Source organism: Vulpes vulpes, chromosome 10, assembly GCF_048418805.1.
Source record: "Vulpes vulpes isolate BD-2025 chromosome 10, VulVul3, whole genome shotgun sequence".
NCBI classification, from domain to species: domain Eukaryota; kingdom Metazoa; phylum Chordata; class Mammalia; order Carnivora; family Canidae; genus Vulpes; species Vulpes vulpes.
The window spans coordinates 81813447-81840488 of NC_132789.1; the positions used below are offsets into that span (position 1 = coordinate 81813447).

The following is a 27042-nucleotide window of genomic DNA, read 5'->3' on the forward strand; positions in this document are numbered from 1 at the left end:
TCGCACCTCCGCCCCCTGGCTCCGCGGGCGCTTCGGCCTTCAGCCCTCGCGCCCCCAGAGGTCCACCTGCTCAGACCAGGCCCGGGCCTCCTGGCAGCAGGAGACGAGATGGCCGGACTCTTCCGCGACAACCTACACGGGCAGTTCCCGGGAAAAACAACGGGACGAGTCCACGAGCAGCCGCTTTTCTTTTAAGGCAGGACAGCGCTGGCCGAGCGTGACCAGTAAGACTTTGTCGTCTGCACCTGGACACGTCGCTGTCAACAGCCGAGGGCGCGCCGGGGAGGAAGCGAGGGCCGCGCGCCGGGCCCTGGGGGCGGGAGGCGCGTGGGCGGGAGGCGCGTGGGGGGAGGCGGCGTGGGCGGAGGAGGCGAGGGAGGGAGGCGCGTGGGGGAGGCGCGTGGGCGGAGGCGGCGAGGGGGGGAGGCGCGTGGGGGAGGCGCGTGGGGGAGGCGCGTGGGGGGGAGGCATGGGCGGGAGGCGGCGTGGGCGGAGGCGCGTGGGGGAGGCGCGTGGGGGGAGGCGGCGTGGGCGGAGGCGGCGAGGGAGGGAGGCGCGTGGGGGAGGCGCGTGGGGGGAGGCGTGGGCGGGAGGCGGCGTGGGCGGGAGGCGCGTGGGGGAGGCGCGTGGGGGGAGGCGGCGTGGGCGGAGGAGGCGAGGGAGGGAGGCGCGTGGCGGAGGCGCGTGGGGGAGGCGCGTGGGGGGAGGCGGCGTGGGCGGAGGCGGCGAGGGAGGGAGGCGCGTGGGGGAGGCGCGTGGGGGGGAGGCGTGGGCGGGAGGCGGCGTGGGCGGGAGGCGCGTGGGGGAGGCGCGTGGGGGGAGGCGGCGTGGGCGGAGGCGGCGAGGGAGGGAGGCGCGTGGGGGAGGCGCGTGGGGGGGAGGCGTGGGCGGGAGGCGCGTGGGGGAGGCGCGTGGGGGGAGGCGGCGTGGGCGGAGGCGGCGAGGGAGGGAGGCGCGTGGGGGAGGCGCGTGGGGGGGAGGCGTCGTGGGCGGAGGCGGCGTGGGGGGGAGGCGTCGTGGGCGGAGGCGGCGTGGGGGGGAGGCGGCGTGGGGGGGAGGCGCGTGGGCGGGAGGCGGCGTGGGCGGGAGGCGCGTGGGGGGGAGGCGTCGTGGGTGGGAGGCGTCGTGGGCGGAGGCGGCGAGGGAGGGAGGCGCGTGGGGGGAGGCACGTGGGGGAGGCGGCGTGGGCAGGAGGCACATGGGGAGGGGCGTGGGGGGGAGGCGCGTGGGGGAGGCGCGTGGGGAGGAGGCGTGGGGGGGAGGTGTTGTGGGCGGAGGCGGCGAGGGAGGGAGGCGCGTGGGTGGGAGGTGCGTGGGGGGAGGCGGCGAGGGAGGGAGGCGCGTGGGGGGAGGCACGTTGGGGGAGGCGGCGTGGGCAGGAGGCACATGGGGAGGGGCGTGGGGGGGAGGCGCGTGGGGGAGGTGCGTGGGGGGAGGCGGCGTGGGCGGGAGGCACATGGGGAGGGGCGTGGGGGGGAGGCGCGTGGGCGGGAGGCGGGCGGCTGCGACTCTGCCACGGTGTCTCCTAGTCCCGACGTCACCTACCCTGGCAGAGAACAATGCAAGCATCTGATCGACTTGCAGGTATTTCGTGTTCTCTGCTTGGCAGAGACGTGCTCCTGAGAATTTCACTTAGTTTCTCGCCTGGTTGTTCCACTTTCAGAAGCTGAAAACTTGGCTCCGAGCAGGAGCGTCTCCTCCTCCTGCCGCACCTTGCGCTGTGCGTCAGGAGGTGCAAGCCTTGAGGGCCTGAAAGACGTTTTCTGAGCGTTTAAGCAAAGTCTTATGAGAGGCCCACCGAAAAAATTAATTAGTTTAATACGGTAGCTGAAACTACCGAAATAAGTAATCACAAAGGAAGGAGATTTTATCAGTGTCTGTGGTGGGGGAAGAGGCATTGTGTTTCTGGAAAGATCTCAGGAAATCAGGTTTCCTCCGAGTTGGTGTAGGAGAGAGCAAAGGCAGACTGTGTGAAGGACCGAGTAGGCACAAAGGCAAAGAAGGGCTTAATCCCAGGCGTTGTCAGGGAACGCAAATAGCTCAGTGAGTCTGAGGCAGAGACATACGGAGAGACGTGGAGAAAGATAGATGAGGGCTTGTTACGAAATATGTCCCGCTGCATATTGTCTAATATCCTGTCCGAATTCTGGAAATTTATTTGACAATCAGTTGGACGTTTGGCTCCAACTTGATGTGATTAACAACTCAAACAATGCCCTAAATAATTACTAATTATATTGCCTTCCAGGTCTTTCCAAATCATCAAAATAGTGCCCAAAGCTAAGATGTCTCAGAATTAGTTTTCTATTGGATGCCTTGTCTAGTCTATTCCAGCAGATCATAGTCTCTGTATTTCTACTGGCTCTCAAATACGTTGACCCTTAAATTAATTTTGGAAATCCCTGGGCTAATTCTGCGAATTTTGAGGTACCTTTCAGCAGATTAGGGGACTCTTTACGCACTGCCAGGGTCCTCTCTGACCTTAATGTTTGAAATCTGGTGTCAAAACAGATCCACTCAGATCTCCAGAGTAGAAAAAAATATTTGATAACCAAAAAAGTGCAGAAATATTTTCTGGTGAAAATTTCCAGGACTTTGAATCTGTGTCCTGTTCAGACCATGGTCGTTACATGCATCATTCCAACCAATGCTCCCTGTGACCTTGCAAACCACGGAAGACCCCAAGCTTGTGAGATCTGTTTTCTGGGACCTCAGAAATGTAAACGTAGCCTTGGTGCAACTACAGCTTATTCTATTACAGGTGAAGAAGCAGCCACTGTTATAAATGAAGATAAAGGGCAGATTAAGCTCATTTTGAAAACACTGATTATATTCCAAACTTGCTTTTGTTTTTATCTTTTTCTTGGTTAATTTTAGCCCCAACGCAAATGTCTTAGGTTTTGAGCAAAAACCGTTTCATTAAAATTTTGTAAGGTTATAAGCAGACATTTTTACACTACAATAAAATCAAAATTGTCCAAGGGAGATTATTGAATAAAATATAAAATGATTATTTAGAATGTGTTAAATTGGGAAAATATTAAGGTGTACAGAACACAATACTATTTATTTATGTATTTATTTATTTATTTATTTATTTATTTATTTATTTATTTATTAGAGACACAGAAGAAAGAAAGAGAGACATAGGTAGAGAGAGAAGTAGGCTCCATGCAGGGAGCCCGATGTGGGACTCGATCCTGGGACTCCAGGATCATGTCCTGGACTGAAGGCACATGCTCAACCGCTTAGCCACCCAAGTGTCCCTGATTTACCTTCTAAAGTTGATGCTACAGATACTGTAAAACTTACCAATACTACTTCTAAGTTTATACACAGCTGAAATGCATTTCACACATGCACCAAGAGACATGTATGTGCAAGTGTGTTTATAGCAGCATTTTTCAATATAGTAAAAAAGCTAAAAGGTGAAAGGTAGAAATAGTACTATTGACTTCCAGCAGAATGGATAGACAGTGGTATGTTCAATGTCAATGAATATGAATAAACTATGGTTACACCCAGTAATGTCACAAACATAATGTTGAGCCAGACGCAATACATATTGTATAATTCCATTTCTATGTATTTCTCTCTATATATTTTTAAAAAGCTCAAATCACAGTGTTTGGGTATGTCTGCTTAGGTGATTAAAAATATAAAGAGAAGTGAATATTTCCATAGAAGTCAGTAAACTGGTTTACTGCCTACTTGTATCAGACCACCTGCCCTAAACCTACTGAAATTAATTACTGGGATTGGGTTCAGAAATCTGCATTTTAAAATTACACCCTCAGTTGACTCATCTATTGCAGGTAAGGAGAAGAAAAAAGCAGAGTGGGCTAGCAGCCCCTGCCTCAGGGATGATTAGGGCTAGTTTGTTGGCTGAATGCACATCCAGGAGCATTTTGGGACTGTCTAGGCTGACATCAATTCTGCTCTTCTACTTCACACCATGATTCCAGGTCCCAGGAGCTTGGAGACCCTCTTATGCCCCTAATCAGAGACCAAAAACAATGTGGTGAACTCTAGAAATTGAGGACTGTCCATTCCATACAAAATAATGGTGCATCCCACCAAGACCATACTTGCCTAAAAAGAGTATCACATCTGGATTTGGGGAAACCCAGCTAGAGATGTGTTTTGAAGGACAGACACAACATCTCTAAGTCCCTGAATTACTCCTCTGCTACTCTGTTCTACACTTTCCTGGGAAATCAGCACAATTGCTGTGATATTTCCTGTTCCATTCATAGCACTTAGCTTATTCTGAAAACAACTACCTAGAGAAAGACCCACAAATCTTGTTAAAACAATTATGAACTTCATGTTTGAGCTTTTCACGTATAAAAGCTGAACATTTTGCCCTTTTATGACAAAACGGAAGAAACAAATCACCAAAGACAATGAGAAAATCCAACTCGGGTTGATTTCATGGGAGTTCAGGGTTATGGCTGGGAGTGTAGAACAAGGAGAGGAGAAGAAGCAAGAGTTTACGAAGCCAAATGAGAAGAGGAGTGAAAATTCCTCTAAGTATGTAGGCTGTGGCGTATAGATCCATGAACTTATAACTTGTTTCTTCTACTTGCTACAGGATATCATCACCTAACTCTTCTGCCTTCAATCCCATAGTCTCTAGGGCCGACTCCCAAGAGAGCACAGATGCTAAGGGTAAGTGCGACAGGGGTGAGCACAGCCCTTTTGCCAGGGTTGCTGTCTTTGTGAATTTTAGGTTCTTGACTGTAGTCCATTCGTTTCCATTTGCCTAGAAAAGGCAAGGTGTCTTTAGCAAGAAAACGAGTATGTTGTACTCTGGATATGTCACTCTTGAAAATGAGTTATTCCAAGGCCCGAATGTCTTCTTCCATATAAGTATCAGAATGTTCCTTCTGCCAGAGTTTGGAGCTTTAGGTAATGTAATCTGAGCTTTACTGGGTACATTAAAAAAACTAAGAAGAGAACCAAAGCTTTAAACCACCACCTAGTAAACTGTATTTACTAATCTATAACCACTTCCACCCTGTTTTACTTAAATTAGAATAACACTAGCTGCTATAATACATAAATCTTAAATTCTAGTTGTTTAACACAATAAAAATTCATTTTTTTCTTCACATAAAGGCCAAAGTAGGTATTTTGCAGACAAATGTTCCACGTAAGGATTCAGGGACACAGATTCCTTTTATCTTGGGGAGCCAGAGTCCTTTGTAAAGGGTAGTGAAGGCACACCTGCTTTCTTACCACTTCAGCCTGGAAATGAGATGCATCTCTCCTGCTCACATTCCAATGGCAGAAGTACCCACAAGGCTCCACCTAGATTCCAGAGAGTTCAGAAGTGGTTCCTCAGCTGGACAGCCACTTCCTGACAACTGCATACTGTGGAGGGGAGCAACTGGCCCTCTGATTTTGAGGAAGAAACACAATAGATTTTTCCCATATAATTTCCACCTCTCTGGGTCCCACCTTCAAAGGCTTAATAAGACTAATAATTAAAATATCAAATTAGGACTTCCTAGCACTTTATAAAATATTCTGGCTATCTGTTTTGCTGTAGCATGTAAAGGTCTAACATGAATGTGTGTGTTGTGATGGGGGGAGGATGGATGGTAAAAAGTATCCTGCAGCCTTCTGGGGTTTTCCTAAATAATGGAGATATAAATTTTTAATGACTGTCTTAAACAATCACTGTTCTGCTGGCTCTCCTAATAAAACCTGGATTTATCAGAGTAGTACATTTGAGGTGGGTTTTATGTGTTCTTCTATGGTCTGTTGAGGCAAGAAGACAGGACAGCTGACTATTTGTGCTGTTGTTAAAATCAGGAAAGACTGGGCAGCCCGGGTGGCTCAGCAGTTTAGCACCATCTTCAGCGCAGGGCCTGATCCTGGAGACCGGGGATGGAGTCCCACATCGGGCTCCCTGCATAGAGCCTGCTTCTACCTCTGCCTGTGTCTCTGCCTCTCTCTCTCTGTGTCTCTCATGAATAAATAAATAAAATTTAAAAAAATCAGAAAAGACCATCTTTCTCCTCTTTTAGTAATGAACATAAAATTAAAACACACTGCATAGCTTGAAGACAAGTCTGAGCCAGGGTACGGGGAACTAAACAGCCTGATCACATCCTTCACAGAAAGTCAAAGTGACAGTGCATTTGACCTGAGTGGCACAGAGTCCAGTCCTACTGCATTTATTCTACTTGCCATGCCCTTCAGAATGCTGATTATCCATGCTAATCGCCGGTGGCCCATGAGTGCTGGTTGCTGAGCAGTCCTGGAGCTGGATGGGTGGAAGTTCCTGGAGGGTGATAACACAAGCGACAGAAGCAATACTTTTCTACCCCATGATCAGTATTACTGTGTTTTCCTGCCTCCTCTCCTACTGTCATGGTAAAGTACTGGTAGGAGGAAAGGTAGAGAGGACATCGGTGCATATTCATGATGACGACTTCTTCAGGGACTTGGCCCATGTTGCCTTTTTCACTCTCCTCCAGCGGTCGTTTTAATTTAACTGATAACTACTCTTTTCCTTAGGTGACAGGACGTCAAGGTAGAATTATTTAATTTGGTCAAGTAATAACTTCTTGTGCTACTTCTTTTCAATTTCCATGCTTTTTTTGGATTATCAGGTGTAACTGTGCTAGAAGTCCCTAATGGCGGGAGTTAAAACATGAAGTCAAGTGAACCAATGTTGTCTGTTGATTGTCTCTTTGTAGATATATATCCATTTACAGTTATGCAAATCAGGTGGGCTCTCCTTAAGTGGGATGTATGATCATCATAGGAAATATATTCTCAAATCCTTCTTCACAACTGCCTTTCAAAGAGTTCGTTCAGTTGTTCTGCCCACATTAAGGTGGTTTTCCTTTTGCATTACTACTAGTTTTCTACCCAAGTATTTGATTTGGTTATGGCTTTCCCTCCTGCGGTCTATCACAGGCTTGTCTCTCATGTTCAAAGAACAAAGCAATAGCTACTGAAAATTAAAATCTCTTTTTTCTTATTGAAGTAAAATTGGGATATAATCGGTATATAAGTTTCAGGTATATAACATTATAATTCGATATTTGTATATACTACAAAGTGATCACCACCATATGTCTAGTTATCACCTATCACCATACAGTTGAGCCCCTTTACCCATTTTGCCCACCCCAATTCCCCTTTTCTTCTGGTAACTACCAATCTATTCTCTGTATCTATGAATTTGTTTTTGTTTGGCTTTGTCTGTTTTGTTTTTCAGATTCAGCACAGAAGTTAAATCATATGGTATTTGCTTTTCTCCATCTGACTTATTTCAGTTGTGACATCCATGTTGTCACAAATGGCAAGACTTCAGTGTCTTTTATGGCTGAGTAGTATTTCATTATATAAATATCACAACTTTATCCATTCAATGGATAATTAATCAATGGATACTTAGGTTGTTTCCATATCTTGGCTATTATAAATAGTGCTGTGATGGACATAGGTGTGCATATATTTTTTCAAATTTGTGTTTTCATATTCTTCAGATAAATACACAGAAATGGAATAGCTGGATCATATGGTAGTTCTATTTAATTTTTTGAAGAATATCCATACTGGTTTCCCTAGTGGCTGTACCAATTCACATTCCCACCAACAGTGCACAAGGGTTCCCTTTTCTCTACATCCTTGCCAACACTTGTTATTCTTGTCTTTTTGATGATAATCATTCTAACAGGTGTGAGGTGATATCTCACTGTGGTTTTGATCTGCATTTCCCCAATGATTAGTGATGTTGAGCATCTTTTCATGTAGATGTTGGTTATCTGTATGTCTTCTTTGGAAGATGTCTATTCAGCTCCTCTGCCCACTTTTTAATTGGGTTGTTTGGGGGGGTTTTGTGTTGTTGTGTTGAGTTGGGTGAGTTCTTTATATATTTTGGATATTAATCCCTTATCGGATATATCATTTGCAAATATCTTCTCCCATTCAGTAGACTGCCTTTTTGTTTTGTTGATGGTTTCCTTCACTATGCAGAAGTTTTTTATGCTTGATGCAGTCCCATTTGTTTATTTTTGCTTTTGCTTCTCTTGCCTTTGGAATCAGATCCAAAAAGCATCATAAGGACCAATGTCAAGGAGCTTATCACCTATGTTTCCATTTAGGAGCTTTATGGCTTTGCGTTTTACATTCAAGTCTTTAATCCATTTTGAGTTAATTTTTGTGTATGGTGTAAGAAAGTGGTCTAGTTTTATTCTGCTGTGTGTGGCTGTCCAATTTTCCCAACAACATTTATTGAAGATACTGTCTTTTCCCCCCCTGGCTTCTTTGTTATAACCTAATTGACTATATATGTGTGGGTTTATTTCTGGGTTGGGCAAATAAATATCAAGCATTATAAAACTGCGGTACAGCAAACAGAAATTGCTAAACACTTCAACTTTCTCTCCACTTACACCCTAAGACAGACACTAACAAATTATTTTTAATTAAAGCTTCTCTCCTGCAGAAGCAATTTATGAAGAGTGTGGTGGAATACAGACTAGATGGCAGGCCTTGCCAGCTCTTTTTCCCTTCTCCCACCCTTGTAGTCCTCGAGGATGTGCCCAAGCTACCTTTGCAAGGGGGTACACTGGCCTCTTGATTCTTGCTGTTCAGGAGGTGTAATTTATACTAGGGAAGAGGTTTTTTGTAGTATGACCACACCCAAGCCCAGATGTGACAACATGTGTGAGATCTCCTTGGGATATTCCCTAACCACAGACAACAAATTCTAAGCCCCTGGAGCATGTCTCTGGAACTGTTTTGTATGGTATATAGCCTCTTATAAGGATGACAATGTTTAGAAGAATATTTACAAGAACCAAATATTTTAAGAGGGCAACCTAAGATAGTTTGTCGCGTTAGTTCAAGAGTATTTGTGCCCATTTTTAACACCCTTTTTTACCCATTCTTTTACTCCCACTTTTAATCTATGAAGCCTTCTCCAAACCTCAAAAGACTCCTATAGGCAGTAAGAGGTCACCAGACTACCCTATAAGTCATGTCTTCACACAAGGGGAGCTTAAAGCATAAACACGATGATGTCACTTCTCTGTTTCCTATCATACTTGCTATAAAACCACAATTCCTTACCAAAAAAAATCTTGCACGGACGTGACCTTACCTATCTTTCGAGTCTCACTGCATGGCCCCTCCTTTTTGCTCACCTGCTGTTCTAGTTACATTGGCTTCTTTTAGTAACTTGAAAATGCTAAGCCATTTCCCACCTCAGGACCTTTGCACATATGTTCTCTTTGTTAGAAGGCAATTATCCCAGCTCTGCTTAGCTGTATCCTTTAGGTATGGGTTTAAATGTCACCTCTTCAGAGAGGTCTTCCCAGCCCACCATATTTAAAGTAAGTCCTTCATACTCTTTCCCTCTTAATTACTATCTTGGTGCCTTGCTTGCTTCCTATGTACTATTGTATTTGTTTACTTGTTTATTTTCTCTGTCCTTTCCTACAACATAAGTTTCCTGAGAGCAGACTTGTTTGTATTATTTGTCTCTGTACTTCCAGCACCTGGAACAGGGCTCAACATAAACCAGATGCTCCATGTTGTGTGTTGAACCATGGTGTTTATGGACCTTCCATTGTAGACTTTTCCCACCACACTCAACATATTTTCTTATATAGGAAGTTTCTTATTCATAATTTGTCTTCCAAAAGGGAGTTTATAAAGTACTTTTAAAAATGAGAATGTAAAAAAAAATAAAAAATAAAAAATAAAAATGAGAATGTAAGGACATCTGGATGGCTCAGTGGTTGAGCATCTGCCTTCAGCTCAGGGCATGATCCTGGGGCCCAGGGATCGAGTTCCACATCGGGCTCCCCTTGAGGGGAGCCTGCTTCTCCATCTGCCTATATCTCTGCCTCTCTCTGTATCTCTCATGAATAAATAAATAAAAGCTTAAAAAAATGAGAATGTAGTTTTCACAGAAGCAACCTTACAAAAACTTGTGTTTCCAATGGCAGTCTTTAGAATCCTGCATTGTAGCACATAAAATTGTAATATTCCTCAGTTTTTACTGAGGAAATAAATAGTATATGGGACTGTTGCCTGTATACGTGGTTTTAGTTATTCACACTCTTTCATCCCCCACCCCAGATCTGCAGTGGACTGAAGGAGATACAGCAAGGCTAACCTCAAATCTGAAAATACACGTGCAGTTGTACCAACAAGATATGGCAAACGTGATTCAGGATGAGAGGGAGAGATGAAAGAAAAGAGTAAGTGGTGCCTTAAGGCAGGGGAACTGCCACCGATTTCTTAGTGTTGTTGGTGTCTTGTGGCTTCCAAGCTTTGTTAATCTTGTTTCCATAATGTCGCAGGGATATGTGCCCCTGCTACTGTTTTTGGAACATTTCCAAAGCTTATTGATTCTGGCGGCTTGGGCCCCAAGTGACGGTGGAAGCAGATGGGTTAGCACAGGCCTAAATAGAAGAGGCTTTTTCTACAGATTTTCTAGTCTACCTGACAAAGGAGCAATAGGCTAGCCCTGGGATGGAATAAGAGAGGAGCAAATAGCCAAGTCAGGCAACCTTCCCCCTACTTTCCCAGGAGAGACTCACAACTCCCCAGTCAAGGCTCCTTCACAACTAGGGCAGCTTTTCCCAGGCAGAGGCATCAGGGAATACCTCCCCACTCCAAGGCATCCTTGCAGGTGCAGAACTGGGGCCAACAGGAAAGAGCTCTACTCCCCCTCAGCTAGCAGGAGAAACCCTGGAATGAAACCTCCTCCTGCAAACAGAAATAAGGTTGTTGTCCATCTCTTCCACACAGTCCTGTGCCTGGAAGCTGAGCTGCTTCTACCCTGAGACCCCATGCTTTTCACTCCTACCATATGCACTGGCAGTGGCGTTCTTGCTCTGTCCCCACTCATCCCTCCTCACCTGTTGTCTGACAGGGACTAATTTTACATTTTTCTCCTAATACAGCCCTTCCAGATTCATTCTGTTGGGAGAAGGAGACTCCTCAGGCTTTGGTGTGAATGTCTTCATTGTCTTTTCTTAGGGCCATCTTGTTTGCCTTCCATTGTTACCGGAGGAAAGCTGCCCCCTCCTCCCAACACTCAAGGGGGGCCAGGCCGCAGGCAGGCTGCTCCCTCACGTCATCATCTAGTGCCCTCATTCTCCTCCCTCTCCTCTCACTGCGGAGCTCGGAGCTCGATAGCCACTGGTTGCCCAGGGTGTGCAATGGAGGAAACAGAGTGACTTAGAACAAGCCTCACTCACTGCAGGGTTCCCACATTCACTCCTGCTGTGGGTGGCACAGCAGCAGAGGAACCTTGTAATACTGGGATGTAGTTTGTTCTCTGACTCATTTGTATGCCTTGCTGTGGGAAGTGCATTTCTTTTAAACTATAGGAAGAAAAAAATCTCACATTGGCCACCAATATATCTCGATAGCCTGATAAGAAGTTTGCCTCGTATTTACATCCTCACCACATTAAAAATGACAAATATGCTGAGTGATTGCCAGCCCACCCCAGACAATCCCAGGATAGGGTCCCCAGACTCAGGAAATACCAATGTCCCTTTCAGGAGTTGGGAATTCTGTTTTACTCTCTCTGACCATTTTAAATTGGGAACCGGTCTATAAATGGTTAAACAAGTTTGCCAGAAAATATTCAAGTGTAAGGCAACAGTTTCCAAATTCCCTGCAGAGACTGGACACAAAGGAACATTGGCAGCCAAGCCTGTTATTAAGAAGGTCACAAGATGCCATCTGTTCCCATGTGCACTTTACTGTTCAAGCATAACATCAGCTAGGAGGTGGCTGCAATGGATTCTGTCTGTGGATGCAAAAGTCAGCACCGTGGTGGGCACTGCAGTGATTTTAGTGGACTTGTGTGAACAAACTGTCGTCTGCCTATGGGATGCACAGGGTTATGGGGGAGAAGATGGGAAGATGGCAAAGCCCTGCTGTTAGGTCTGTTCTTGGTTAGGAGTAATTTGGGATGATACTGGCTGGCTTTCCAAATCTTTTTCTGCCTGATGTTAGCCATCTATAAAATATGATAATAGCATTCTTTCTTTACCTATAATTATAAAATTAAGGTAGAAAAAGAATGCCTTATTCTCATATTTACAACTTCATTTCTTTTTATCCATGGAGAAGTTGAAGGAATAGCACCATCAATATTCACTTACTCTTGCCTAGATTCATCAATTGTTAACATTTTGCTACATTTGTGAACATGGAGCTTTATCTCTGTCTCTTTATACCTGTACTTGTATACACTCCTTTGATGAACTTTTGAGAGTACATTACAGGTATCATAACAGTATATCTTTAAATACTTCAGCACTAACCTAGAGCAAGAATGTTCTCTTACATAATCATCGTATTATTATCACACTCAAGAAACTTACTATTGATAGAGTAATTTTTAACTAATAAACAGACCATGACATGCTTTATTCTTAAAAATCTGTCAGGAAAAGACTTGCTCTGTCATCTATCCAAATGGTTAGCAACTCTTCCTTTAAGACATTTCATATTTTTTTTTAAAGATTTTTAAAACTTATTTATGAGAGACACACACAGAGACAGAGAGGCAGAGGGATAAGCAGGCTCCATGCAGGGAGCTCAACGTGGGACTCCCTGAGAGAGACCCATCCTGGGTCTCAAGGATCAGGTCTTGGGCTGAAGGCGGTACTAAACCTGGGCTGCCCCACTTTATATTTTTGAGGCACTTTGAAAAATCTCACGAAATCTCTGGGCCCTATCTTCAGAAAAATATCCATAAAGACAGCTTTGCAAGCCAACAACACATCTATCTTGGACGCCTAAGTGTTGTTCATCTTTGATCTAAATTCTCCTTTTTTGTATATATACAAAAGTCTATACAAATTGTATATATAGAATTTAAGACCACAGTTCTCAGAAAAGGTTAAGAATAGTTTGTCTTCACTTTCCAGCATTGTTTTGTGTTCAGAAGTTTTCATTTCAAGAAACTCAGAGTTTGGGATGCCTGGGTGGCTCAGCGGTTGAGTGCCTGCCTTTGGCCCAGGGAGTGATCCTGGAGACCCGGGATCGAGTCCCACATCTGGATCCCTGCATGGAGCCTGCTTCTCTCTCTGCCTGTGTCTCTGCCTCTCTCTCTCTCTCTCTGCCTGTGTCTCTGCCTCTCTCTCTCTCTCTCTCTCTCTGTGTGTCTCTCATGAATAAATAAATAAAATCTTAAAAAAAAAAGAAACTCAGAATTTTAAGGAATTCAGAGTTGGGTAGGTAGGTAATTATATTGTCTCCCATCTATGAAAAGAAAACTCAATCAGAAATATGTCTGAGAGTTATATTATGACAGACACACAGTAGGTAGACTAAAGGATTAGAAGACCTAAAAGAATCATTCTAAACTTGAGCATATGTGATTCTGAAAGCACTGATGCTCACAATCCTACACTTGCTTTCCTGACAACATGCTGTTAGAAACCAAATACCTGTAGCATTCCATCAGTCTTGGCACAACATTTAAAGACCCAATATGTAAAAGTAGAATTTGTTGGATGTCACTAACATTGTTAGTTTCATCAACAAAAGTGCTCAATTCGGTTATTGTTCTAGGACTAGGAAGGGGAAGCAGGGAGATGGATCCACACTAGCAAATCAGGGTAATATTAAATGTCCTTAATTAAAAGGCTGGCTAAAACTACCACTGTCAAGTTGTACTGTGGGGTCTATTTTGACAACTGTGAACTCACAAAGAAAAAAATCACTAGCTAACTATACACCAACATATGTGGGCTTGCTGATGTTCCTCTCCATAAACAGACTAAAGAAAATAAGAGACATTTCTGGTTCATAAAAATGACCAAGTTTGGGTAAAAGATGGACATATATGTGTAAATCCCTCACACATGGTCTAGCACAAATTCTAAGGGTTTTTTCCCATAATCCACCTAATGCCTCAAAAATACTTTCTACAAAACTTTAGTATTATAGAATCATATCATTTACTAATTACTGATTATCTCATATAATTCTTGAAAGGAAGGGTGACATAAAACTAGTTAAAGCCTCTGGCAGGCCTGTGGGATTTATAAAAGCCTTATAGAGCTTTGAAAGGCTAAAGATTCACAGGCAATGGAGTAATCAGAACTAATTGTGCAGGATAAACTTCTTATCCACCTGCTTTTACTTTAGCTGTGAAAGTGGGTTTTTCTTGAATTTAACTAAATAATTGTTGAACTTTGTATTTGACATTAGCTTAAGATACATTGTTTAAAAATTCATTCAGCATAAAATTGCACAAATAGTAATGAGCATTTGACAAAAACTTCCTCTTCCTAGACTTATTCCTAATAGACTCCATCATATTATGCCAAGCAAGGCCCCCTTTCTTCTTATAAATCAATATTTATTTTAAAAGATTCATTTATTTATTTATTTATTTATTTATTTATTTATTTATTTAAGAGAGAGAGAGAACACAAGTGGGAGGGGCAGAGGGAGAGGGAGAGAGAATCTCAAGCAGCCTCCGTGTTGAGCACAGATCCTAACATGGAGCACAACCCTGAGACCACGACCTGAGCTGAAACCAAGAGTCGGATGCTTAACCAACTGTGCCACTCAGGCATCCTGGTCTTTATTTTTAATCAAATATTTTTCTCTCATTTTTTTAAATCAAAATACACAGAGAACTCAACATGATAAGTCATTAGGGAAATGTAAATTAAAATCAATGACATACCACTTCACATGAGAATGGCAATATCCACAAAGACTGACAACAACAAATGTTGGAGAGGATATGGAGAAACTAGAACCTTCATTCATTGCTAATGGGAATGTAAAATAGTACAGTCACTTTGGAAAACAATTTGACAATTTTTTTTAAGTTAAACATAAATTTACCATAGGATTTAACAATTCCACATATAGGTATATGCCAAGAGAAAAAATACATATCTACACAACGACTTGCACATGAACGTTCACTGCAGCATTATCTATAATAGCTAAAATTGCAAATAACCCTATGTCTATCAAATGGTGAATGGACAACAAAAATTGGTGTATTAATCCAATGGAATATTGCTCATCAATAAGAAGGAACAAAATACCAAATAGCTCCAATATGGATGAACCTCAAAAACATTATGCTACATAAGAGAAGCCAGGCATAAAGAAACCACATAGTATATATAATTTCATTTATGTGAGATGTCCAATAAAGGCAAATGTATAGAGAAAGTAGGGTAGTGGTTTTCTGGGGCTGAGTGCAGAAAAGGAGATTAGCCATAAATGGGCATGAGAAATCTTATTGGGATAATGAAAATGCTCTAATACTAGATTATGGTATTATGATGATGGCTGTATAACTCAATAAATTTACCTGAAATCATTAACTATATACTTAAAGTGGGTCAACTTTATGATATGTAAGTTATATTTCAAAAAAACATTTTTCAATAAAATTGTTAAAAATAAACCAGAGCTTTTTCAGACTTAAAGAAAAATTTACAGCCTTAGAATTTCAGCATAGACTTGGTTCACCCTGATTCTAAAAGCACAAGCTGTGTACTATAGAATGTTCCAGGCATAAAAATGTTTACCTCAACTTCTGGTTTCTGGTTCTGCTTGTAAGGAGCTTAGAAGATGCCCCTCCCTTCTAACAACAGGTAAAAAGCTGAACAGAATTAAAACTCAACAACTCTTCTAGATTCATAAGAGAGGTGAGGACACAGGACAAACTGCTGCCCTCAAGATTGGAAAGATGAAGAAGTAAACATAGGTAGTCACAGCTTACCAGAACAGAGACTCAAAAGCAGAAACCACCATCAGAACCAGTAACAGGGTCTGAATATCTGAACTGTCATTGATGAATTGCTGGAGACTTAGGACAGACAAGTCTGGGATTTAAAACCCCAGGGGGACCCAGACATAGGAAAGCCCCTAGAGTACTGTGAGATTTACTGCCAGGAATTTGGCCAAGCCACCCCAGTAAATATCAGTGAAAATTCCCTAGTGTTTCCAGCAGGGGGAGAGGGAAAGTATCACTGCAACGTACTCCAGAGTACTATGTTCTTTTTAACAAGGTCTGCCTCAGGAGAAACTAGTTTACCAAAGCCTAATGTGCCAGGGTATTATCATAGCCTAACTGAACTGAGGGAAAAGAAATACCAAACTCTAGCCTACTCTAGCCTTCCAGGAGAGAAAAGAGAAATAGTCAACTCCAGCCCACTCTGGACCCTATTCCACCTAACAGGGGAGGAAAAAAACCTTAGAAACACTTATGAAGTTCACTATCCAAAGGCATAAGCTCACTGAAAGACTGAGGCCTACTCATAGGACTGCAGAATGCTTCCCCTCTCCCTACACCCCGCCACTTCATTATTAAGGGCCTATTTACAGCTATTTTTTCCCCTTGGAACACCATGTCCTGCTGTCAGGAAAAAGTTACAAGGCATACTAAAAGGCAACAACACAATTTGAAGAGCAAGCAAGCATCAGAATCAGACATGGCAGGATTTGGTATTATCCAGCCAGGAATTTAAGACAATTATGATTAATATGTTAAGAGCTCTAATGGATAAAGTAGCATATAAGAACAGATGGACAATGTAAGCAGAGAGATGGAAATCCTAAAAAAGAACCAAAAAGAAATGCTAGACATCCAAAACATTGAAAAAAAAAAGAAGAATGCCTTTAATGGGCTTATAAGTACCCTGCATATAGCTGAGGAAAAAAATCCTGAGTTTAAGGTTATTTCAGTAGAAACATCTAAAATTGAAAAGTAAAGAGAACAGGGACACCTGGGTGGCTCAGTGGTTGAGCGTCTGCCTTTGGCTCAGGGTGTGATCCCTGAGTCCCGGGATTGAGTCCCTCATCAGGCTCCTTGCATGGAGCCTGCTTTTCCTCCCTCTGCCTATGTCTTTGCCTTTCTCTCTGTGTGTCTCCCATGAATGAATAAATAAAATATTTAAAAAAAAGAAAAGAAAAGAGAGCAAAGACAAAAAACAGAACAGAATATCCAAGGATTGGAACTACAAAAGATGTAACATATGTGTAATAGGAATACTGGAAGGAGAAGGAAAGGAATGGAAGAAATATATGAACAATAAAGACTGAGAATTTCCACAAATTAATGTCACACATCAAACCACAGATCCAGGGATCTCTGGGAACATCAAACAGTATAAATGTAAAACAAGCAAAATAATTACAGCTAGGCATATTATTTTCAAACAAAATAAAATAAACAAAAAAGAAAATCCAGAAAGAAGCCAGAGGGATAAAATACCTTACCTATAGAGAAACAAGAATTATATCCAACTTCTCCTTAGAAACTACAGGAGCAAGAAGAGAATAGTGTGAAATACTTAAGTGCTGAGAGAGAAAAACAAAACAAAACAAAAAACCAACCCAGCAACCTAGCAATTCCATACCCTTTGAAATTATCCTTCAAAATGAAGGAGAAATATTTCTCAGACAAAAGTGAGGGAATTTGTTGCCAGTAGATCTGCCTTGCAAGAAATGTTAAAAGTTCTATGCAGAGAAGGAAAATAATAGGTCAGAAACTCAGATCTATATAAAGAAAAAACAATGAAGAAGGTATAGGTAAAGATAAAGTAAAAACTTTTTTCTCATTCTTAATCTAACAGATAATAGTTTGTTCAAAATGATTACAGTAACAATGTATTCAACTATATAGGCTTACACATGTGTATTATGTATGTACAGTTGATCTTTGGATAACGTGAGGGTTATGGGCATTGACCTGCACAGTAGAAAATCTATGTGTAACTTTGGACTTCCCCAAAACTTAACTACTAATAGCCTACTGTTGACTGGAAGCCTTATGATAACACAAACAGCTAATTAACATATATTTTGTATGTTATATGTATTATATACTATTCTTTCAATAAAGTAAGCTAGAGAAAAGAAAATCTTATTAAGAAAATCATGTATAAGGACCTTTGCAGTCCAAAACCAAGCTGTTAAAGATATGTGTATGTTTTTATGCTTAAGTATAAGAGAAATGAATGACAGCAATGCTACAAGGGATTAGAGGGGGGGAATTAGGAATATTTTGTTATTATAGGCTACTTGCACTACTCATGAGTGGTGTAATGTTATTTGAAAGTGCATTTGGATTAGTCGTAAAGATATACTGCAAACTCTAAAGCAACCATTAAAAATGTTTTAAAAAGAAGTATAAGTAAAATGCTAAGAAAGGGGAGAAAATGGAATCATGTAAAATGCTCAATTAAAACCAAAAGAGGCAGAAAAAGAGTGAAAGACAAAAATAGGAACAAGAAACAAGGGCAACTAATAGAAAACAGTAACAAATATGGTGGGTGTTTGGGGTCCCTGGGTGGCTCAATGGTTTAGCGCCTGCCTTTGGCCCAGGGTGTGATCCTGGAGACCCGGGATCGAGTCCCATGTCGGACTCCCTGCATGGAGCCTGCTTCTCCCTCTGCCTGTGTCTCTGCCTCTCTCTCTCTCTTTCTCTATATCTGTCATGAATGAATGAATGAATGAATGAATAAATAAATAAATAAATAAAATCTTTAAAAATATATGGTGGGTTAATTCAGTTATATCAATCACTTTGAATATTGATGGTCTAAATACACTAATCAGTAGGCAGAGATTGTCAGTGGATCAAAAGACCAGACCTTATAACATGTTGTTTACAAGAAACCCGCTTTAAACATAAAGACACATATAGAGTGTTTACAAAAGTAAATGGTTGGAGAAGAATATCCTATTATAATACTAATAAATATAAAGCAAAAAAAGCAAGAATAGATATATTAATTTGGATATGTTATACAAATATATGTAATAGATCATATTATATATAATGTTATATATATATGATATGTATGATATATATGATACAGTAATTTCAGACTTCAAAGGAGAGACAGTTATCAGAAATAAAGAAGGGTACTAAATAATAATAATTATAAATGTGTCAATCATCCAAGAAGACAAAATAATCTTTAATATGCATGTGCCTAACAACAGAGTCCAAGTATGTGAGGCAAAAACATGAAGTTATAAGGAGAAATAGATGAATCCACTATCATAGTTGGAGGCTTCAGCACATCGCTATCAGAAATGGACAGATCCAGCAGGCATAAAATCCATAAGGACATAGTTGAACTCAATGACGTATCAACCAATTAGATATAACCAACATTCCTTAAATGACTTTATCCAACAACAGCAGAATGGACATTCTCCTAAAGCTCACATGGAACACGGACCAAGTTAGAACACTTGGTCTGAGACATAAAACATACTTAAATTTAAGAGAGCAATCATAAAATATTTATTCTCAGACCACAATGGAATTAAATTAGAAATCAATAACAGAAGGATAAGTGGAAAATCCCCACATAAGTAAACAACACACTTCTAAATAACATGTGACTCAAAGAAGAAATCCTGGGAAGTTAAATATTTTGAACTGAATGACAATTTACTAATCTGTGGAATGTAATAAAAGCAATGCTTAGAGGGAAATTTATAGCATTGATTGCATATATTAGAAAAGAAGAAAGACCTAAAATCAATCTAATTTCTATGTTAAGAAACTAGAAAAAAAATTAAATCCAAACTAAGCAGAAGAAAAGAAATCATAAGAATTCGAGCAGAAATCAACAAACTTGAAAGCTGGAAATCAACAGAGAGAATTAAGGAAACCATATACTGGTTCTTTGAAAAGATAATCTAGCTAAGAAAATAAAGAAGACATTAATTACTAATACCAGAAATGAAAGAGAGGACATTGCTAGAGACCCCATGGACATTAAAAGAATAGCAAGGGGATATTATGCATAACTTTATGCCCCCAAATTTGATAACCAAGATATGCTTTCCTTGAAGATACAAGAAGCCAAAACTCACACAAGAAAAATAGTCTGAATAGACTCATATCTATTAAAGAAATTAAATCAGTAATTCACAACCTTCCCAAACATAGCCTTAGGTCCAGATGGGTTCGTTGATGAATTTAACAAACATTTAAGGGAGAAATCATACCAATTCTCTGCAATCTCTTTCAGAGGAGAGACGGTGAGAAAATACTCCCTAACTCATCTGTGAAGTCAGCATTACTGTAATACCAAAGCCAGGTTAAGACATTACCAGGAAAGAAAACTACAAATATCTCATGAATATAGATGCAGAAATCCTCGACACAATATTATAAGTAAATCCAACTATATTTAAAAAGAATTCTACACCATGACCAAGTGGGGTTTGTCCCAGGCATGCACGGTTGGTTCAACAATTAGAAATCAATTCATGTAATCCATTATATCAAAAAGCTAAAAAAGAAAAATCACACGATCATATCAATAGATGCAGAAAAAACACTTGACAAAATCCAACACCCATTCATCATAAAAAGTGTCAGTAAACAACAACAGAAGAGAACTCCCTCAACTTATAAAGAAAACCTACAAAATACCTACAGGTAACATCATCGTTTTCTTTTTTTTTTTCTTTTTAAAGATTTAATTTATTTATTCATGAGAGACACAGAGAGAAAGGCAGAGGCATAGACGGAGAAGCAGGTTCCCTGTGGGGAGCCCGATGTGGGACTCAATCCCTGGACCCCAGCCAAAGGCAGATGCTCAATCACTGAGCCACCCAGGAGTTCCAACATCATAGCTGTTGAGAAACATCAAGCTTTTCCACTAAGATCACCTAAAGGTAACTCCTCTTACCACTTCTTTCAACATCATACTGAAAGTACTAACTAATGCAGTTAAGACGAGAAAAGAATATGTAAGTTATAGAGACTGGAAAGGAAGAAATAAAACTGCCTTTGTTCACATATGACATATTGTTAATGAAGAAAATCTAAAAGAATTGACAAACCCTTCTGGAACTAATAAATGATTATAGTAAGGTTGCAAGATACAAGATTAATATACAAAGGTTGATTGCTTTCCTATAAACCAACAATGCACAAGTGAAATTTAAAATTAAATTCTTGTACACTTAATCTTCACAAGTTATTTTGTGGATATCAACAAAGTGATTCTAAAGTTTGTATGGGGAAGCAAAAGAGCCAGAATGGCAAATACAATATTGGAGAATAAGAATAAAGTTGGAGGACTGATATTACCCAACTTAAATACTTACAATAAAGCTACAGTACTTAAGACAATGTGGTTTTGCTGAAAGAATAGACATAAAGATCAATGGAACAGAATAGAGAGCCCAGAAATAGACCCACATATAGGCAACATATCTTTGACAGAGGAACAAAGGCAATACAATGGAGAAAAGAGTCTTTTCAACAAATTTTGTTGGAATAACTGGACATCCATATGCAAAAGAAAAAAATCTAGATATAGATCTTACATTCTTCACACAAATTAACTCAAGATGGACCATGGACCTAAAGGTAAATGCAAAAGTGTAAAATTCCTAGAATATAACACAGGAAAAACTTAGATGACCTTGGTATGGCAATGACATTTAGATACAGCACCAAAGGCATGATCCATGAAAGAAATAATATATAAGCTGGACTTTATTAAAATTTAAAACTTCAGCTCTGCAAAAAACAATGTCAAGAGAATGAGAAGCCACAGATTGGGAGAAAATATTTGCAAAAGACACTTAAAAAAAAGATTTTATTTATTAATGAGAGGCACAAAGAGAGAGGCAAAGACACAGGCAGAGGGAGAAGCAGGCTCCCTGCGGGGACCTCGATGTGGAACTAGATCCAGGACCTGAACTAGATCATGACCTGAACTGAAGGCAGACGCTCAACCCCTGAGCCACACAGGCATCCCAAGCAAAAGACACTTTTGATATGGAATTGTTATTCTAAATATACAAAGAAGTCTTAAAACTTAACAACAAGATACAAAAACTTGACTAAAAATGAGCCAAAGACTTTAAAAAACACTTCACCGAGGAAGATATAAATGACAAATAATTGGGGTGCCTGGGTGGCTTAGGTGGTTAAGTATCCAAGTCATGATTTCAGCTCAGGTCTTGATCTCAGGGTTGTGAATTCAAGCCCTGCACTGGGCTCTGCACTGGGCATATAGCCTACTTAAAAATACATACATATATAGCAAATAATCATGTGAAAAGATGCTCCACACCAAATGTCATCAGGGCAATGCAAATTAGAACAGCAATGAAATATCATTACACATATTAGAACGCCCCAAATCTGGAACACTGACACCACCAAATGCCAGCTGGTGAGGATGTGGAACGACAGGAACTCTCATTCATCGCTGGTGGGAATGCAAAAGGTGCAGCCACTTTGAAAACCAGTTTGGTGGTTTCTTGCACAATCTAGCAATTGTGGTCCTTAGGATTTATCCGAATAAGGTGAAGACTTATGTCCACACAAATACTTGCACACAGATATTTACAGCAACTCTATAATTGTCAAAAAACGGGAAATAACCAAGACATTCTTTAATATAGGTGAATGGACAAACTGTTGTACATCCAGACAATGCAAGATCTATTCAGCACTAAAAAGAAATGAGCTATCAAGCTATGGAAAGACATGGAAGAATCTGAAGTACATATTACTCAGTGAAAGAAGCCAATCTGACAAGGCTGCAAACTATATCGTTCCAACTACCTAACATTCTGGAAAAGGCAAAACCATGGATAAAGTAAGAAGATCAGAGGTTGCCAGGGGCTGAGAAGGAAGAGGGATGAAAGGACAGAACACAGAGGATTTTTAGGGCAGTGAAAATTGTATGACACTGTAACGATGGACACATGTCATTCTACATTTGTCCAAACCCATAGACCGTGCACCACCAAGAGGGAACTGTAATGTGAATAGTGATTGTGATGTGTCAGTGTAGGTTCATCACTTGTAACAAATGTCCCACTCTGGGAAGCCTGGGTGGCTCAGCCGTTTAGCATCGCCTTTCAGCCCAGGGCGTGAACCTGGAGTCCCAGGATCAAGTCCCACGTTGGGCTCCCTGCATGGAGCCTGCTTCTCCCTCTGCCTGTGTCTCTGCCTCTCTTTCTGTGTCTCTCACGAATAATAAATAAAATCTTTTAAAAAACAAAAACAAAAACAAATGTCCCATTCTGGTGGGGGATGTTGATAAAGGGAGGCTATGCCTGTGTGGAGGCAGGAGTATATAGGAATTCTATGTATCTTACTCTCAGTTTTACTGTGAACTTAAATTGCTCTAAAAAAAAATCTTTTTTAAAAAGAGCAGCATTTGAAAGGTTAACTATTTTTAGAAGGGAATGGGGACATAGATAATTATTTGTAGTTGAGTTAAAACTCAGGAAAATTAACAAAGACTGAAACACAGCCTCTACTTTACACTTACTTCAGAAAAACCTCATAGAGAAAGCCAAAGGACATGTAAAACTGAATTATGATAACTTTTAAATTATAGGCTTGTGTAATTTCAATGTCCCCTTAGCCGTTATCGGTATGGTTTTCTTTTTAAAATAAAATTGAAATGTATCATAAAAAAAATACCTCCACCCTCAAAAGCTCCAAAGTATTTACTGAGTTAACTTTTAATCGCAGTTTTTTTTTTTTTTTTTTTTTTTTTTACCTGCCTGACTCATTTTCTGTTGGTCAAATTCTAAAGGGAAATAAGGCATGTGTGTACAATTTGTTTGGATGGTATAATTGGGAGTGTAAGAAATTTCATTCTAACACTGGGTTTAATCCTGGTTTCCCCTCTTTATATGCATGCAGGACTATTTCCTCAAATAACGAATTCTTTTAAAAATTCACATGATGTCAAGCACAGTGTGGTAAGTCCAATATTTCTCACCCATCATTTACATGGAGAGAGCTTAAATAATTGTACCCTGCATATTTCATAAAAAACCAAATGAGGGGGATCCCTGGGTGGCGCAGCGGTTTGGCGCCTGCCTTTGGCCCAGGACACAATCCTGGAGACCCGGGATCGAATCCCACGTCGGGCTCCTGGTGCATGGAGCTTGCTTCTCCCTCTGCCTGTGTCTCTGCCTCTCTCTCTCTCTGTGTGACTATCATAAATAAATAAAAATTAAAAAAAAAAACCAAATGAGGGAATGGATTGGAGTCATTGTTTAAAATTATTTATTCATTAAACACTTATTTATGAGTGCTTATTGTGTGTGTAGCTTTCTTTAAGGTGGTGAGGGTACAAAGATAAACAACCAAGATTATAAATTGTTAACTGATGATGTTGTATCTTTTTCAGAGTCACCAACCTCTCCTCTTTCCCATGTGAGACAATAACTATATATATTATATTGACAGTTTAAAAACAAAAACAGCTTTTCTCAGATTTTAAACTTTCAAATAATACAGAGGAATAGAGAGACAAGGGGAAAAATTATCTGAAATCCTTTCCCTTCCCACCACCCCAGGGATAATCACCGTTAACATTTTATTGAACTTCCTTTGAAATACCCTCTATACTTATGCATAAAGATGCACACACATATACACCCACAGAATGTATTGATGGGATCTACTGTCCTCTGATCTGCTTTAATCACTGAATTTTTTCATGGCATATTCTTTCAGTGTTAGCAATAATACTTATTTTAATGGGTATGTAAGATTCCATTGACTGGATATATCACTATTTAAAAATATTCCAGATTGCTAGGCATTTTGGTTTTTCAAGTTGGCAACTATTGTAAACAATGCAGAGATGAGTAAATTTAAAGATAAATTTTTGCAATTGTACAATTACCTCCTCAGGGTACTTTCTCATAGGTAGAGTTCTTGGATCAGAAGTTACACTTATTTTAAATTTTGACATATGGCCAAATTGCCTTTTAGAAAACTGGCCTCATGCACCTGCAGCCCTTAACAATGTCTGTTTTCATATATTTTCTCCAACCCTGGCTTAAAAAATAATTTTAATATTTTCCAATTGGATAAGTGAAGATATTTTAATTTCCTTTTAATTTTTAATTTGATTATTAGTGAGTTTGAGCATCTTATGTTCATTAGTTATTCATAGTTCCCTGTGACTATAGTCAATTCTCATAATTTGAGGTAGTTATGTTTTCTAAAATCCCTACTAACACTGAATTACCAAACCATTGCTCCTAGGAGAAATGTAGGGCCAGGTTCCTATGAGCCTTTGGTCACAACATTTTCATCAACTGTAAATCTGTGTCTATGTGTGTTTCTGCTTAAAGATACCTTATTTCATAAGTATTGTTGATTCATTAATGTTGAACTTACAGCCAGCAGCACTATAACTCATGCCTAAATGAAGTTTAGCTAACAAATGTATTATCTCTATAAGGCACATCAAAGTCTTCTAGTACTTAGGAATATCACATGGCACTTCAGCATTACACAGGGGGCCATTTTAAACAGTGAAGTCACTAACAAAACACAAAAGAATGCAGAAAATGTGGCACTAAATAGGCCACAAAAAGGACACTTGTTTAAAGATGAGAGCTAAAACAAGAAGACAAAGTGTTCTCTTGATTGACCTTGATTGGGAACATGTGTCAGGTGACTCAAATTGTTTTCTGCTCTGTGACTGTCCCTGAATACCTCAAAAGTGCTGCATATATTGACTTTGGTGTTACAAATAAATTGTATTGAGTAGGAAAACTGGAAAATCTGGAATCCATGAAATAATGAAGACTGATTATGTTCATTTTCTTTGCCCATATTTCTATTAGGGTACTTAGCTTCAGCTACATTGATTTGTTTGTATAAGCTACTTCCATATCAGGATAGTACTCTCTTGCCTATCCTATCTTATATATTCTCCAATTTTGTCTTTCTATTTCACTGTTAGTGTCTGTTATTACAGTGGTTTTGACAGCAGTATCAAAAACTGCCTTTTGAATGAAGAAGCACAACATAGGAATTTTATTAAATCTCTATTCTTGTGAAGGTGGTTAGTATTTATTTTTCTATCTCTTTTTTTTCCATAGGCACACCAAATTCTGTTTGGTGGTTTTTCTCCAGCACCTCCAAATTATGAAAAACCATGTAAGTCCTGTCCCAAACTATCACTTTGTATCATGCTCTGCCTTTAATTATGGTCTTCATCTGATATTTTCATACCTTCCAGAGTCTGAGGCCATTTAAGGGCTTTTGCATTTCTGCTTCTTTCCTCCTGACATGCACCTTGTTACTTTGCTGTATCTCTCCTACTAAACAGTAAGGGTGGTAAGATGCAGAAATGAGGGAGAAATTCTAGCGAGACACTTGCTAGCAGCAGTTCTGAAAAAGAGTGTACATGTAAGAAGGTTGTGGGGGTAGCAGAAGTCGGGTGGGGCTGGGCGTTAATATGTACATGAGTATTTGGAACTATTGAAAGTGACTTAGAAACATTAGTCAATTTCATTCATGTCATGGTGGGCTCTACCACAAGCACTTACACATTGCTTGTCTCTTTATACCAGGTATGAGAAGTAAAAAACCAGCATCTAAGAACCTGATAAACTACCGTCTACGAAAGAAGGACTTTCTGAAGACTGTAAGAATCTTTTTGCTTGTCATCCAACAGTGGATCCCTGGGGTAGTGTCAGTAAGTGTGCACAGTGTGGCTGTGAGGATGGTGGTGTGTGCATGTTCAGTGTTGGTATGAAGGTGATCCCAAATTTACAATCAAGTGACACAGAGAAAAGCAGGCTGTTCTGATGAGCATTCTTTCTTAAAGCAGCATGAACATCCTTGTATAGATCTCTCCAGTTATTTATATTATATAAATAGTTATATAGTTATATATAGTTTTAGTTATTATAACTCTCCAGTTATAAGCCTCTGTGAGGCTTATGGAAATCGGAAATTTCTCTTGTACTGCCCAAATTTTCATCAGTGATATCAGTGATTTGCTGGATTTTTCATCTTACAAAAAAGGCAATGAGTTCTCAGACTGTCTTTCTTTCCTGGGACCCACTCTGGGTGCCCACTGTCCTGGGCTTAATTTCCTCAGATGCTTGTTCTACTACTTAATATCCATCATCTCTGTTCCTCCTTGACATGGCCCTCCAGAGCAGGGGCTTTGTCTCACCTGAGCAGACTTTCTCAAAATCCAGTAATTTTTTTTAACAGGATGTTAAAATGGAATTCTTTTCATG

General features: G+C 40.5%; 1 long non-coding RNA gene across 1 annotated transcript; it reads left to right on the plus strand.

Moving 5' to 3' along the window:
- On the plus strand, positions 1-27042 carry LOC112934692 (uncharacterized). The gene is made up of 5 exons (XR_003238013.2): positions 1-224; positions 4595-4671; positions 10111-10232; positions 25891-25948; positions 26365-27042. It is a non-coding gene; the product is annotated as an uncharacterized lncRNA (long non-coding RNA).